At 44.8% G+C, this 14,016-nt stretch overlaps 1 protein-coding gene across 1 annotated transcript in view; it reads right to left on the minus strand.

Moving 5' to 3' along the window:
* The window catches only part of LOC103066574 (teneurin-4-like), a 408,080-nt gene extending 395,984 nt beyond the window's left edge, over nt 1–12,096 (minus strand). Inside the window, exon 1 of the mRNA XM_088140889.1 lies at nt 11,742–12,096. The gene's annotated coding sequence lies outside the window, so the exon portion shown is untranslated. The remainder of the gene's footprint in view (nt 1–11,741) is intronic.
* Nucleotides 12,097–14,016: the final 1,920 nt, after the last annotated feature.

Below are 14,016 nucleotides of genomic sequence, written 5' to 3' on the forward strand. Positions count from 1 at the left end.
GAACTGTACATGTTACTTGAGGTACAGATGTTCCATTGATCTGAATCAAGGCTCCATGATGTGATTGTTGGTCTAATGATCTCTATCATGGAAGTTGCCTTTCTCACAGCTCCTGTACGCTGATTTGACATCTTCAGGAGCAATCCACTATGACCCTAAGACCTTCCATTGGTGAGCCACAGATAGCTGAAAACTCAGCAGGGCTCCAGCGTGCATCACTTTACGCTTAACTAAATTGAACTGTATTTGTCATTTGGTTCACTGTTCACACAGTGAGTAAGATGAGATGTCCTCGGTGTCAAGTTCATTTAGCAGCACCGAGACTTGGCACAGGCACAATTCTACAAATCTTCATGCCATGCTTAAGAAAGCAGGAACAACTGAATACCTCCTCCTTCCTCTGTGTATCAACCCCTTGACTTAAGTCTTCTTCACCAATGCAAACTATGACCATCTAGATTCCTTATCACTCAGTGTTTGTAGGCTTTCCTACTTCACACTAGATGCTAATCCAAGACAAAAAGCTTTTGCTTAACAGGAGAAACTTAAAATTATTTTTTCAGCTGATAAATGTGTGGAGGGTGGGACAGTGACCCAACACCATCATTAGAGAGCCAGGGCCAGAATTTTCAGTAATTTTGAAGACTTTCCCATTTTCATTTAAGATTTAGCTTATTTTTTTGCTTTGGGAGATGTAGGAACTCACCCATTATGGCTTAGTTGATGCATGACATGACACCCTGGTTACTGTTGGCCCTAACTGGTACAGTGCAGATCTGTCATTAAATGATGATTATGCTAACAAATGAAATCTGGACATTGATTTCAGAAGATTGTAGGCATCTCTTAGTGCAGTGTTTGCCAACCTTGGCCACTTCCAGGTATGTGGACTTCAACTCCCAGAATTCTCAACAATGGCCAGGCTGGCTGAAGAATTCTGGGATTTGAAGTCCATGCACTAGAAATGGCCATGGTTGGGAAACACTGTTTTAGTGCATAGGCATGAAACTCTTTTCAGCAGGGGCACATTTAGATTAAGAGCATGCCAGGGCATAGTCACAAAATGGCTGCCATGGGAGACTTGCACAAAATAGATGCTGTGGTGAGCACATCCTGGCACATGTTTTTCAGAAGAACCACCATAAGAAGAGCTTTGCCGGGCCCCAAGTCACGGTACAAATGATTACGTTGTTAAAATCCTGGTCTCTGTCTGCAGCATGCTAGCTTCTAATTTATTTATTTTTAAATTAAAAATATATTTGGAACAAGGCAACTGAAAGACCCCATCAGAGGTGTCTGGAAGCTCATTCGTGACCTTGAACGCGCCTCACCCTACTTCTGCCTTAATGAATCACAGCTGCTAAGAGACTAAGCTATGAATCTAAAAAGTCTCCTTTCTAAATTTCCCTGCTGCTATAAACTCACTGGTGGCCTTAAGGCAAGTCAGTTTCTTCCAACGAGTTCTCTAACAGCAGTACAGATGATAATAATACTGACTCATCTTACAGGATTGTTCTAAACATTGCACTTAGATAATGCACGAGAAGTGCTTCACACGCTCCAAAGTGCTGTTATGGGTGTTATGTACTATTAATAAGACCTGGGCAGTTTTATGTCTCCATTATAATGCAGTCATGCATTCATTGTCAGAAAACTGACTAATTGTGGAGATAAAGATTTCCCTACGATCAGAGGTTACCTGGCCGGCAGGTTCTATCACCAACCTACGGCCGTAAATCAAATCAACAAAGGATCTCTGTTACAACTGACTGATCATTGCAAATGACTTTGACTCAGTCTCTGAATCAGAACTCTCAATAGGCCATCCTCAGCAAGTTTGTTCTTGCTTTGTTTTGAGCAAAAATAAACCCAACCTAGAGGGCAAAGTATTAATAGATGGACCAACAGTTTTAATGATACCAAAATATAAGATGCTTCCAACTGCTGTTGGAATTTGGTCAGTAATAACCAAGTAAGTCTTTTGATACATAAATGCCGTAGCAGCATACAGTCTAAAATTCCTGATCCAGCTGGAAAGAATTATTCCACCCCCTCCCAAATGTTCTGCCCCTCACTATGCAGCATCATAAATAGTTAGGAAAGGAAGCAGATCTGCATAAGGATATGCAAAAGTGAATAGCAAAATGTTGTGGCAAGTGTTCAGCTGGATCCTTGGCATTAAGGAACATCTCCAGCTAACTTACCCAGTCTATCTTCTAGACCAGTGTTTCTTAAAATGTGGTCTGAGGACTTCTGGGGATCTCCCAAGATGCTCTCAGACCTCTGCAAAATCAAAATGATTTGCCAGATATTGGAGATATTTGCAAACATTTAAAACAAGGGCACTGTTCTCATTATTACTTATTTGTTAAAAATACAGTTTTTTTCATGAAAATATTTTATTTATGTTAATATCTAATGGGTTTAATACTGTTATTTTTACACGATTCAATAAATAGTCTACGCATGTGTCAGTTTTAATGTTTAATATGGTAAATATAACCATACAAACAAAAGCTTTTTTGGCGTCCTCCATAATTTTTAAAAATGAGAAGGGGTCCTGAGAGCAAAAAGTTTCAAAAACATTGTTCTAGACCAATGTTTCTCAACCTTAGCAACTTTAAGATGTGTGGATTTCAACGCCCAGAACTCCCCAGCTAGCACTTCTGAATGTTTACCTGGGTTTTCCTATAGCTACTGCGGAGTCTTTCGTACTCTCTAAGCTTGGTTGTTTTCTTGCGGACGTGTCATTACCCAACTAGGTGACATCATCAGTGCTAGCCCTGGTGTTAGACTAGCCCTGATGATTACCTAATCGGGTAATGAAACGTCTGTAAGAAAACCACAGAGCTCAGAGAGCACCAAGGACTCCACAGTTCAACTCTGAGCTACAGATATTCTCTTTTGTTGGAACCTGAAAAGATCCATCTGGCCAGATTTAGCTCAAGCTTCTTGAGAAAAAACCCTTTAAGGTAAACAAATAATCAGCCTCCCACTCCTTCTTCCCCAAGTGTAGATGCTCACAGTTATGCTGCCTCTGAACATGGAAGTTCCATGTTCCCCACTAACAGACTGACCCTTCAGAGACTTTTGTCTCAACCCTCCTTCAATCCACCCCGAATGTTGTAGAGCAGGGTTTTTCAAGGGGTGTTCCACGGATTTTGGGGTCAAGTTGAGCTGAGCCCCCAATGGATGAATTGTAGACATTTTCAGTTCTGTCCTCATGTTCTCGTTTAGTATGTTTTAATGAGCAATGTTATTTTGTATTAATTATGGTTTTCCTTTTAATCTTTTTGTATGCCAGGCAGTCACATGATTTGAGTTGGGTGGCCATATAAATGCATGCATGCATGCATAAATAAAATAGATTGAAAACCCCTGGTGTTGAAGTCCCAGGGTCAGAAAGGTTGTAACACTTCTCTTATTAGTTGTAACTTTTAACTAGAATCACGTTTTTTATCATTGTAGTTTAATGTTGCATTGGCTATGGATGTTGCTCTGGTATGCTACTTAGAGATGATTGGCTGAAGTGGGCTAGAAATGCATAAACAGACCAATAAATGGTAGAAAATAACTCTCAGCTCATCCCAGTCTCTGGACTATCATATCCCATGGGTTAAATTATGCAGCGAGGAAGATTGGCATGTCTCTAGTGCCTTGTCTCTTCCAGCCCAGCATTATCTAGGTATGTCTGATTACATATCCCACAACTCCCACCCACATGCTGGAGAATAGGGGAAAGGTCATTAAATACCCCCAGAAACCCCCAGCCTGGGTTAGATGCTAGCATTAATCAATTGATTGGATGTTCCCCAGTTGCTCCTATGAGAAATAGAGGAAAATGTTCTAGGCGCTCTTGCTCATGGTGACTCATGCCTTTGTCACCTCTCGTTTGGATTACTGTAATTGGCTCTACATGGGGCTGCCCTTGAAGAGCGCTCAGAAGCTGCAGCTGGTCCAGAATGCAGTGGCACAGGCATTTTTTGGTGTTTCTCATTACGCCCGTGTAACGACACTGCTCTGTGAGCTGCACTGGCTCCCAGTAGGCTTCCAGATACAATTCAAGGTGCTGGTCATCACCCATAAAGCCCTCCATGGCATAGGGCCAGACTACCTGGGGGACCACCTTTCTCCTATTATTTATGCCCACCCCACCAGATCTAGTACAAAGGACATGCTTCGGGTCCCTTCTATCAAAAAGTGCCATCTGGTTGAACCCTGGAGCCATGACTTTCCAGCCCTATGGAACGGTATCCCCCAGAGATTCAGATGGCCTCACCCCTGTTAGCTTTTCACAAGGCTGGCTGTTTCTTCAGCCATGTGGGTCAGGGGGTAGATGAACTCTGCTGTTAGTGATGCGCATTTATGTGAACGGGGTTATTGGTGATCCTTGGCCGCCCAGAGTTATAGGTTGCGTGGGTTTTTCTGTGGTTTTCATCCTTGTAAGTCGCCCAGAGTCCCTTGTGTGAGGTGGACGGCTGTATAAATCATATAAACAACTAAATGATTCTACTTTTTTCAGGAGCACGGGATCGTATGCAAACAAGATGTCACCCCACAGAGATGCCAATTAGCTTTATTCTCTCCCCCAAAGGATCAACACCCTTTTGAAAGCACCATTAATATTCCCATTTAACCCATCTCATTTCCATTCCACTTATGATATTGGATTTCTGGTTTCCTTCAACGGTTGAAAATAGTCATGCATGACAGCGCTCTCTGGAAAGCATCTTTCGAGGTAAAGAATTCCACGGATCAGAACGGAAGTTTTAGAACAGCCCGCAGGAATGCCAAGTGTGCTACAAAATTTTACTTTTTACAAAAATAATAATGTGTTTGCTTGTGTAGAAATACTACCAAGGTAGCCGTCAGCAAGTGACTCCTTGTGCTAAGGAGATTATAGACAGATCAAATTTCATTCTGCTTCTTTCATCCTGCCAATGCTTACAGCTGTGGTCTTTGGCATAAGAGAAAATCCACATACATTTTTAGAAGCATTCCACGTTTGTCAAAGCTTCATAAATGCCCAACGGTGCCCACGATTCTCTCTCGGAACCCAGACATACCATCCTATCAGCTCAAACTGGAAAGCAAAGTCATCTTGCTTTTTAGTGACTAAGCAGGTATCAACCCAGCCTGAAATCCAAAGGGATGCTGATTGGAACATCTCCATCTCACTGAGACTGAATGGGCAAAAAGCAATTTAAGACACATCTTTTCCATCTGAGATATCACACATTTCAACCCCTACAAACTGCTTTGCGTACCACTTCAATGAGACACCTTGACTGGTCTAATCAGCCGTTATCCTACAGATGATAAGAACAAAGAGTGACATCAGGCTGGTTTCAGACCTGATGATAGGACAGACATTGTTCTGGTAGTCCTCAGAAATGAGTCTAGCTGGAGACCCAGAGCATGTATCTGATTTGGCCATGATGCAAGCTGAAATCCATCACATGAGGAAGACACCAATCTGGGGAAGGCAGCCTGCAATAATGCATTGCAACAGTACTTGGAAATAGGAATCACAGTTTACAATGACTCCAAATCTATTTATAAGGTAGATAGTCCTAGAAGACAAGTGTTAACTTCCAGAGTACTTCTGGTATCCAATTTACACCTTAAGCTACAGAACACTTTTATAAAGCCACAAGACAAGGTTCTGGAACATGAGGCATGCTGATGTTCGTTTTGCCTAACCTAAATAAGTAGCAAGGTACTATCTGACAACAGTGATGGTCTAGGTCAGGGGAAGGTATGCTGATGTTCTCTGGTTGATTTAGTCTTGGACTTCCTGCTGATCAGCAAGGAATTGTGAATTAAAAGCTCTGCAGGACATCAGGTTGCCAACCTCTGGCCTTTTATTTTATTTTATTTTAATTTATTTTCTGTTTTAAAGTGTAAGCTACTCAGAGTCACTGAAATCCTGACTAGCAGCAGCTCTCTGATACAGTCAACACTAGGTCAGCTAGAAAAATATCACGGCAGTGATGATATGAACATGGCAGGTTCTAAATTGGACTACTGTAATGTAAAATGTCTGAAATTATCCAAAGGCAGAACGCTGCTTACAAAGTCATCAGTCCAGTTACTGGAAAATAGGGCTTACAAAACACCTGCTAGAATCTGCTAAGAACTGAGGTCAATCAGGGTAAAAAATACTGGGTTAAGTGGACCAGTGACTAAGATTACACAACATGGTTGACTTGGTAACACGCTTAACTTGCAAATGTAGCAGCTAAGTCTTCCACTGGTTAAGCAGGTTATGCAAAGCAACTGTCAGCCAGTAATGTTCACCAATCTTCAGAGTCTGTAACTGGTACAAAATCAGCTAGAAAGGTCTGGTCACGAAGCAGTTCTGTAAAAACCACACTTCCACAGGAGCAATTTGTTTTGAAGAAGCCGCGGTAATAAAAAATTATCATCAGAGGCATTTGCAATCATTTTGTTTTGTTTTCTTTAATTTATGCTAATATAAATCCGGGGAAGCTGCCTAGAAATGCTCCATAACAAGCGGAAAATTGTGATGAGACACAGATGAACAGGTATCTCAAAAACTATGTAAAAAATACTTGACCAGAACACTGCCCTCTAACGTGGAAATGAACATGGATGACAGTTTCACTTTGCCTATCCCTATAGAGTGAGAACAGGCTGTAGGTCCACCAAATAATGGAACCCAGCATTGTCAAGAGATGGACCTCAATGTCCTTATTTGGTTATATTGCTGGTTTCTGCTATACATTTGCCAGAATAATGATGATTGTACCTTAAACCATGGATGGGTCAAGTATTTCCCATACAAAGATTCCCATTTTGGATTTCTGGACCTGATGTTCTCTGCAAGGTCTGATAGCTGGAAGAGATGTTGGAGACCTAAAATGTAGCAACAATGTTTACAGCCCGTTTGACCAGAAATGAATAGATATTTCCAGATATTTATACCAAGTCTGGAAAATCCAAAGACTTCATAATGTCCCCAGTTGTCCGGACTGAGACTCTATATTCCATTTGGCTCAGATGATGAAAATATGAAGTTGATTTATACTGAACCAGCTGCTGGTTCAGCAGTACTGTCTGGTCAACAGGTATCTTTCAGATGTTTGAGACTACAGTTCCCTCTGCTTAATTCATATAGCCATTAATAAGGAACGGTGTCATCCATAACATCTGGATAGTATTGAAGGGCCAATTCCTATCCTGTCAGACTGACAGAAGCTCTTCATAGATTCAGGAGATGGTCCTTCCTATCACTGGCTACTTCATCTTCAACAGGAGGCACCAACTGCCTGATGTTATTCAAGCTTTGAAGCAAAACAGAACCAAGTCTCATAAGTAGCTGGATGAAAAGACAACTATGGATACAGTCTAGATTGTGAAGCAAAAAAAATAAAATAAAAAAATGAAATCCTGAATGAAGACAAAGGCAAACCACCTACATATCATGGCCACCAAATTTCAATGCCATGAAATGACTAGGAGTCGAGGATGTCTTGACAGTGTCTTTATCAAGAGTGAACCTTAGATCTTTACTACTGAATATAGCCTATCCTGACAAATCAATTTCTAGGTAACTCAACGGTAACTGGTTCAGACGTCCCAGGGACCCACAGTTGTGTGGACCTCCTCCTGAAAGAGGACCACACAGAACAAACTCAGTAGGAACAAAATAATCCCATGGTGCTTTAAATGTGATGTGTAGATCTAGCCATGTCCTACCTCCCTACTGGGCTCCAATTCTGTAGAACAGTGTTCCTCAACCTTGGCAGCTTGAAGATGTGTGGACTTCAATTTCAGAATTCCCCAGCCAGCAAGGCTGGCTGTGCAATTCTGGGAGTTGAAGTCCACATATCTTCAAGCTGCCAAGGTTGAGGAACACTGCTGTAGAACATCCATAGCCAAAGTGTTCTAGTTGCCAAGGCTACAAATGGCTCTGGAGTAGCATCAGCTGTTTATGGATTGGATGGGCATAGGAAGAAGGTTAGAGGGAGGCAAACAATTTCATCTGACTCACTTCTATTCAAGCATGTGGGGTTTAAAGATTTATGGCACCTGTTGATGTAAATTCCCCGACAGATCATTATGTTACCCACCATTCATCTAGCCACACATCCTCCTGCATTTTCTGGACCCTTCAAGTTCCATAAGATGTTCATCCTACTCTACTGTTTTAGAAAGTGAACAGACGTCTGAGCAAAACTGGATCTGACATTCCGATGGGGAGGGGAAGGGGAGGGGAGAAAAAGAAGGGAGATAGTATTTATTTCAGTTTAAAAGTAGGTGGTGTCCTCCTTGACAAAGGAATGCATACAAATGCCAACTTGAAAGGAAACAGAAGAGCAGAAGCGTTTTAACTGAAATCTTGTACATGGTAAAGAAGGCATGGTGGCTGTCTTATTAACCGCTCCACAGGGGGAAAAGTACAGAAACCTCAGGTCCCCAATTATCTTCTTGGAACCATGCACAGACAGAACTGCACCCTTTTCTTCCAGCTCTCCTGCCTCAGCTACAATCTCCTTAAAAAGAGAAAGAGAGAAATTGCAATTCCAAGCATTCCATTAAAATGCCTTAGTCTGAGTCTGGCACACTTACCAACCTGTTGTTTTACAGGGTGTGTTTCCTGCAGTATTCGCCTTTATTCTGGTTATGATTTTGTTGTATTATTACCATTATCATCACTGCTATTATATTTATTCGCCTTAAGTTGGCTTTGGTAGCCCCCAATGGCAGAAAAAGTATGAAAATCACTTCTAAATAAATATTTTTTTTTAAAAAAAGGACCCAAGGAGTGATCACGCAGATTCCATGGAACACCCCCTTTTTCCCCTCACCTCTTCCCAAAACGCTAAAACTGCTTTTATCCTTCCTAGCTAAGTACACAGATTTCGAAGTTGCCTGTTTGATCAACACCAATCCATTTTTGTCCACTTTTACACTAGAGACACCCTCTGCCCCAAATTTCTAGAGCTGCAAAGGAGGTGAAACCTGATTCTTTTTGTCTCTGTGATTTTCCCACTGCGGTTATACCTATAGGGAAGGAAAGCCACACACAGCCTCGTGCATTTACACACGGAGAGACATACACCCAACCACCCAGCAGTGCATCACCGTTTTCTCAATGAAAGATGGGACATTCAGCTACTAGCCTCTCTTGTCATGAACTCTCTGAGCCAAAAAGTCCCATGCCTTGTCCAGAAGATACTTGCAACATGCTGGTCAAAGAGCTTTCTAATCAAAAAGGACTGATGGCAACAAGAAATCCTACAATCTCTAGCCATCCAGAAATGATCTTGGAAACACGCGAGAGATGAGCATCTAAAATCCAACCAGGAAGACACATGAAAGTAAAACCAGCTAAGAAGCGAGTAACACTGAAGAGAAACAAAGTCCTTGCCTGCATATGAAATCGAACAAGGAACCTCGCCAGTTGCATGATAGATCTGGGCTGCAAAAATCTGGACCTTTGCTAGGTGGTGGCAAAGATGGGGGTGAGGGGGGATGGTATCTCTTTGTATCTCTAAGGGTCATCAAGATTTTTGCAGCCCAGATCTCACAGCACCCCAATCCCCAACTTCGGCCCTGTTGCACAGCTTGGAGGGAGGAAAACAGTCCTCCCCCTTTGCTTTTTTTTCTTTAAGTTCTGCTTAGCATGCAGAAGAAAGACTCTTACCTAGAACTGCCTGACTTTTTCATTAAAATGGCAAAATAGCCATCGGCTGCAAAGGAGAAAAAACCATCTTGGGAAGGGCGTCTAGCTCCGGAAAGGCCACCAAAACAAATTCAGTGGAGACAAATGTCTTCATACACCCTCAGGAGGCAATATATTCACCTATGGATGGAGCTGCTCCTCAGTTCAGCCTGCTTTCTATATTTGTGGACAGGCATAATGCAATCCACGTATCCTGGCTTTATTTGCCATGTATGTTTGCATTTAAGATAGGAAGAACCTACTGCATACAATTGGGCCAACAGCGTCGACCACCCACCCACTTTCTTGGAAGTGAGTTACATTTAGGGACTTGGCAACTCAACTTGCATTTTATTTGAGCCTACCACTCAGCCCTTTGGTAACACAATTTTGCCCTTCAAATGTGTGTGAGTGTCTGTGTTCCTCTTCCATTGAGTTCAAGGTAGCAAGGAAAGAGTATTGGCTCGGTTTGTTTTGTGAACTGAATGAGACTGTTTCAAAATTCAGTTCTTCCAGAAATCCAAGAAAATACCTCAGGTCAGTTGTTGAAAATTTTGGAGAAATCTAGTTTGCAGTTGTAGAAGAATTCAATAAAATTCAATGTCTCTAGTCCGAGTGAACTAGAGTAAATTGTTTACAACGTGTTATTCCCCTGTTTTGAGACACAAAGAACCTCTCAGCAGAACACAGTGATAGCAATATAACACCAAGTGCAACCTTTCTGAATGAGATCTAACAACAATTCTTTTTTTTCCCCCTTTCACTCTGTCTTTGGTCAAAGTACAACACAAACTTTTCCAAGTTTGGAATCGTAGATCTTTGGCATACTTCAGAATTAAAGGACAACTCCAGCGACTTGATTCAGGCACCTCCTGATACGTCCCACCTTTGATCAATTGCATTTGAATTTCAGCATGCACATCCTCAGCATTATTCCTCATGCAAACTTTTTTTTTTTTTTGCAACCAATTTGGCTCTGAAAGAGGCAGGAAAAAGTTCCAAATAAAATTAACCAGAGGGTAGCTTCACTCCATCTTCATTTTCAGTTGCAGCAAGGCTGGGCAAAACACAGCCTTCAAACAAAGAAAGGCCATCCCTTATAGATCAAGTGGCTTTGGAGTTCCAGGGGGTTGGCCTCCAAAGGTGACCCACCAGGTTTCAGTTACAGCAGACTGGAGTTTCAACCAACCCTGATCCAGAAGTAAACAGATTCACAGAAGAAGACCATGGGGGAAAAAAATCAAAGAAAGGCAGAAGGATTCCAAGACAAGACTGGGATGGGAAGAAAGAGGAGGGGGCCTTAATGCCCCTAGGGATGATCTAAAAGAACTTAGGGATCTATTACTTAGTGATAGATTTGCCCAAACTCCACCTTCCCCTCTCTCCCAACTGACTCCTCCTCTAGCAGAAAATCTAATTGAATCTCCTTCAAACCCAGCCTCTCCCATAGAAAGTGAGAGGGTCCCCAGGTCTGTTCTGCAAGTGTGCTTGTCCCCACTTTACAGGGATCCAGGAGATCGCCTCGCCTGCCTCCTGCAACAGTCAGTTCCCTGTGCCTGAATCCCCTGCACACACTGCAAGGATGTGTGCCTGTAAAAGACGAGGAGGAAGAAGAGGAAGAGGAGGCGGCCCATCTCTCTCTCTCACACACACACACACGCATATATGAATGAAGGGAGGGGTCCTAAAGGAGAGATCCGAGCCATTGCAGAAGGTCGGGAAGGATCGTCTCCCACCCCAAGCCCTTCCGCCCTCCCCGCCTATGCAAAGCACAGGGAGCCGATGCCCGGGTGTGTTGGTGTGTGCTGTGAGCGCAGGAGATGGCATTTTCCCCCTTAAAAAAACCACCCCAAACAAAAAACACTGTATTGCAGCATAAAATGATCGCGGGAGGGGGGAGGAGCGGGAGATCACGAGAGATCTGGGCTGATCTCTTTAAATCATGCGGGGGGGGGAGGGAGGAAAGCGGCGGGGAAGGGAGCTTTGTAGAGGTGGAGGACGAGGCGAGAGGGATGGAGAGCGGACTACCCCCAAACCCTCGCCCGCTTACCAGCTTACTGCGGCGATCGCGATCCTTCTCCGAGGGGGTGGGATGGGCGACGCGGTGGGGCTCGGAGGCTGCCCGGCAGTCCGTTCCCAAAGTGGTGGAAAGGGGGGGGGGGAGAAAAAAAAAACCCTAAAGCGAGTGCCAGAAACAGCAGCAGTTCATCCTCAAAGCAGGCGAGGAGGATCATCAGCCATCGCGACCAGCGCTGCCCCCCCCCAAAAAAAAATTAAAAATCAAAAGCCCCAGCTCGCCCTCCTCGGGTAAGGTTCTCTCGAGGCGAACAGCCAGCCAGCCAGCGGGCAACGCTGGTCCAGGTTGACAGAAGCTCCAGCCGCGAGTCTCTTTCCTCCCTCGCCGACCGCCGCTCTCTTATACATACACACGCAGGAGGGAGCGGGGGAGAAGCCAGCCAGCCAGCCAGCCAGCCAGCCAGCCAGCGAGCGAGCGAGCGAGCCGCGCGCACCTGCGCGTCCCCACGCGCGCGCCTCGCGCGCTCATAGAGACACCCTCTCGCAGGCACGTACGCAGGTCCCGGCAGGTTAACATGAATGAAAAGCAGAGCACCAATCTCGCCCTGGGTGGGCACGCCCCCACCCTGCACGCGTTCCGAAGCCGGCCTGCACCATTCACACGACCGGGAAGGGGGGCTGTGGGCGGGCGAGGAAGCGCAGCCCCGCTCAGGTGATGCTGGCGCTCGCCAGCTCCCGGCCCAGGGGCTGCGCTTCTTTCCCGGCCGGCCGCGGGACGCGAGAGGTCCGACCCGGGGAGGGGTCCCCCTCCTTTGATGTTCCGTGCCGCCCCCCTCTTCTCGAGGCATCCCCCTCGCCTCTGCCCGTCCCGCTGCAAACTCGGCAGACGTAACGGGCGAATTGCAACTCCGCGGTGCCTTCGCCGCCGCCGCGTGGCGGGACTTGTCTCGGCAGGGCTGAATGTAGACGGGGCTCACCCGCAGCATCGTGCCTGCGGGGGCGAAGGTCCAGCCGGGGAATGCACGATCGGAGCCCCCCTCCCCACAGCCTCTGAGCAAGTTTAAGGGGTGTACGAGTCGTCCTGGCAACCCCAGGGGCAAAGCTGGGGGCGCAATCCCCGGTTGCCCACCGGACAGCATCTACCTGGGCAGAAAGGGAAAGGCTCCTGTGCACGATGGCAAAGGAAAAGGAGAGATCTCTGCCCCGGGGAGTTTACAGGTAGGGATGCCCCAGGACGGAAGGGATTCTGAGGGGCTGCTCCGAGGGAGTTTGAAGCGATGGGTTGCTTGGCTGAGTTTTTCCACATCTTGGAAGACACCCCTCCCCCTGGAATGATGCATAGGCTCCTTCCAGCGAGCTGCTTCTTAGGAAGAGGCTTTCTATTCTGAATATGAGGAAAGAGTGCCTCTTCCAAAAGAGATGTCTGCCACCTACAGTTTCTAGAAGTAAGGAAAAAACTTCTTCAGTCCCACTCGTCTCCTTAGTGACTAGTTTTTCTCACATCTGTACAGAACTGGGTGGCTATTTGCCTTCTGAGTTGTTTTTTTTAAACTTCCCAGTTTGATTTCCTGGTGGTCTCCCATCCAAGGATAATCAGGTGTGACCCTGCTTAGCTTTTTTTTTTTTTAATCAGCCTGGGATGCTAAATGCTGGTTGTGGTCACGTCTCCTTTGAGCTGAGCTCTGCTTGCCAATTTCCTTTTGTGCTTCCGTGCCTGCAGCGATGGTCACTAGCTTCAAAATGGTGGGCACAACTGTGTGAGCAAAGCCCTGCCCCATTTGACATGAGTGCAATGCACACCCCAAAGGGGCGGGGCATCAATCACTTGTTCATGCTTACCTTTTTAAAACCAGTGACAGGTACAAGTCTAACCTATGGCCCTTGAATCTCCTGGTGGTCTCCCATCCGGAATCAATCTGGTCTGACCCAATGAAGAGAATTTTAAGAGGTACTGAAAATTAAATAATCAACTTTTAAGAAATGGCTGATCAGCAGTGGTGCATTTCAGACAGAGTTTAGGGGAAGAGCAGATCCCCACTCAGACAGAAACCTCTTCCATACCCCCAACTATAAAGTAAACCGAGAAGCACTGCCATATAAACAGCACAGAAACAAAAGATCATTACATCCAACATCTAAGAATTATTTAATTGCACCATTGCTAATCAGGCCCGGTTAGGGGAATGGGTGTGTCTTTCTCATTGATGGAAGTGGTTTTAAATTGATTAATCTGAGCAATTAATCTATTCAAGGTTGCAGGCCTGCTTAAATCTAAAACAGACAAGGGAAAATAAAGGGGAGGACGAGAA

Source organism: Python bivittatus, unplaced genomic scaffold (assembly GCF_059951505.1).
Source record: "Python bivittatus isolate LINGU-HERP-01145 unplaced genomic scaffold, Pbiv_v1 ctg000340_np1212, whole genome shotgun sequence".
Classification (NCBI taxonomy): domain Eukaryota; kingdom Metazoa; phylum Chordata; class Lepidosauria; order Squamata; family Pythonidae; genus Python; species Python bivittatus.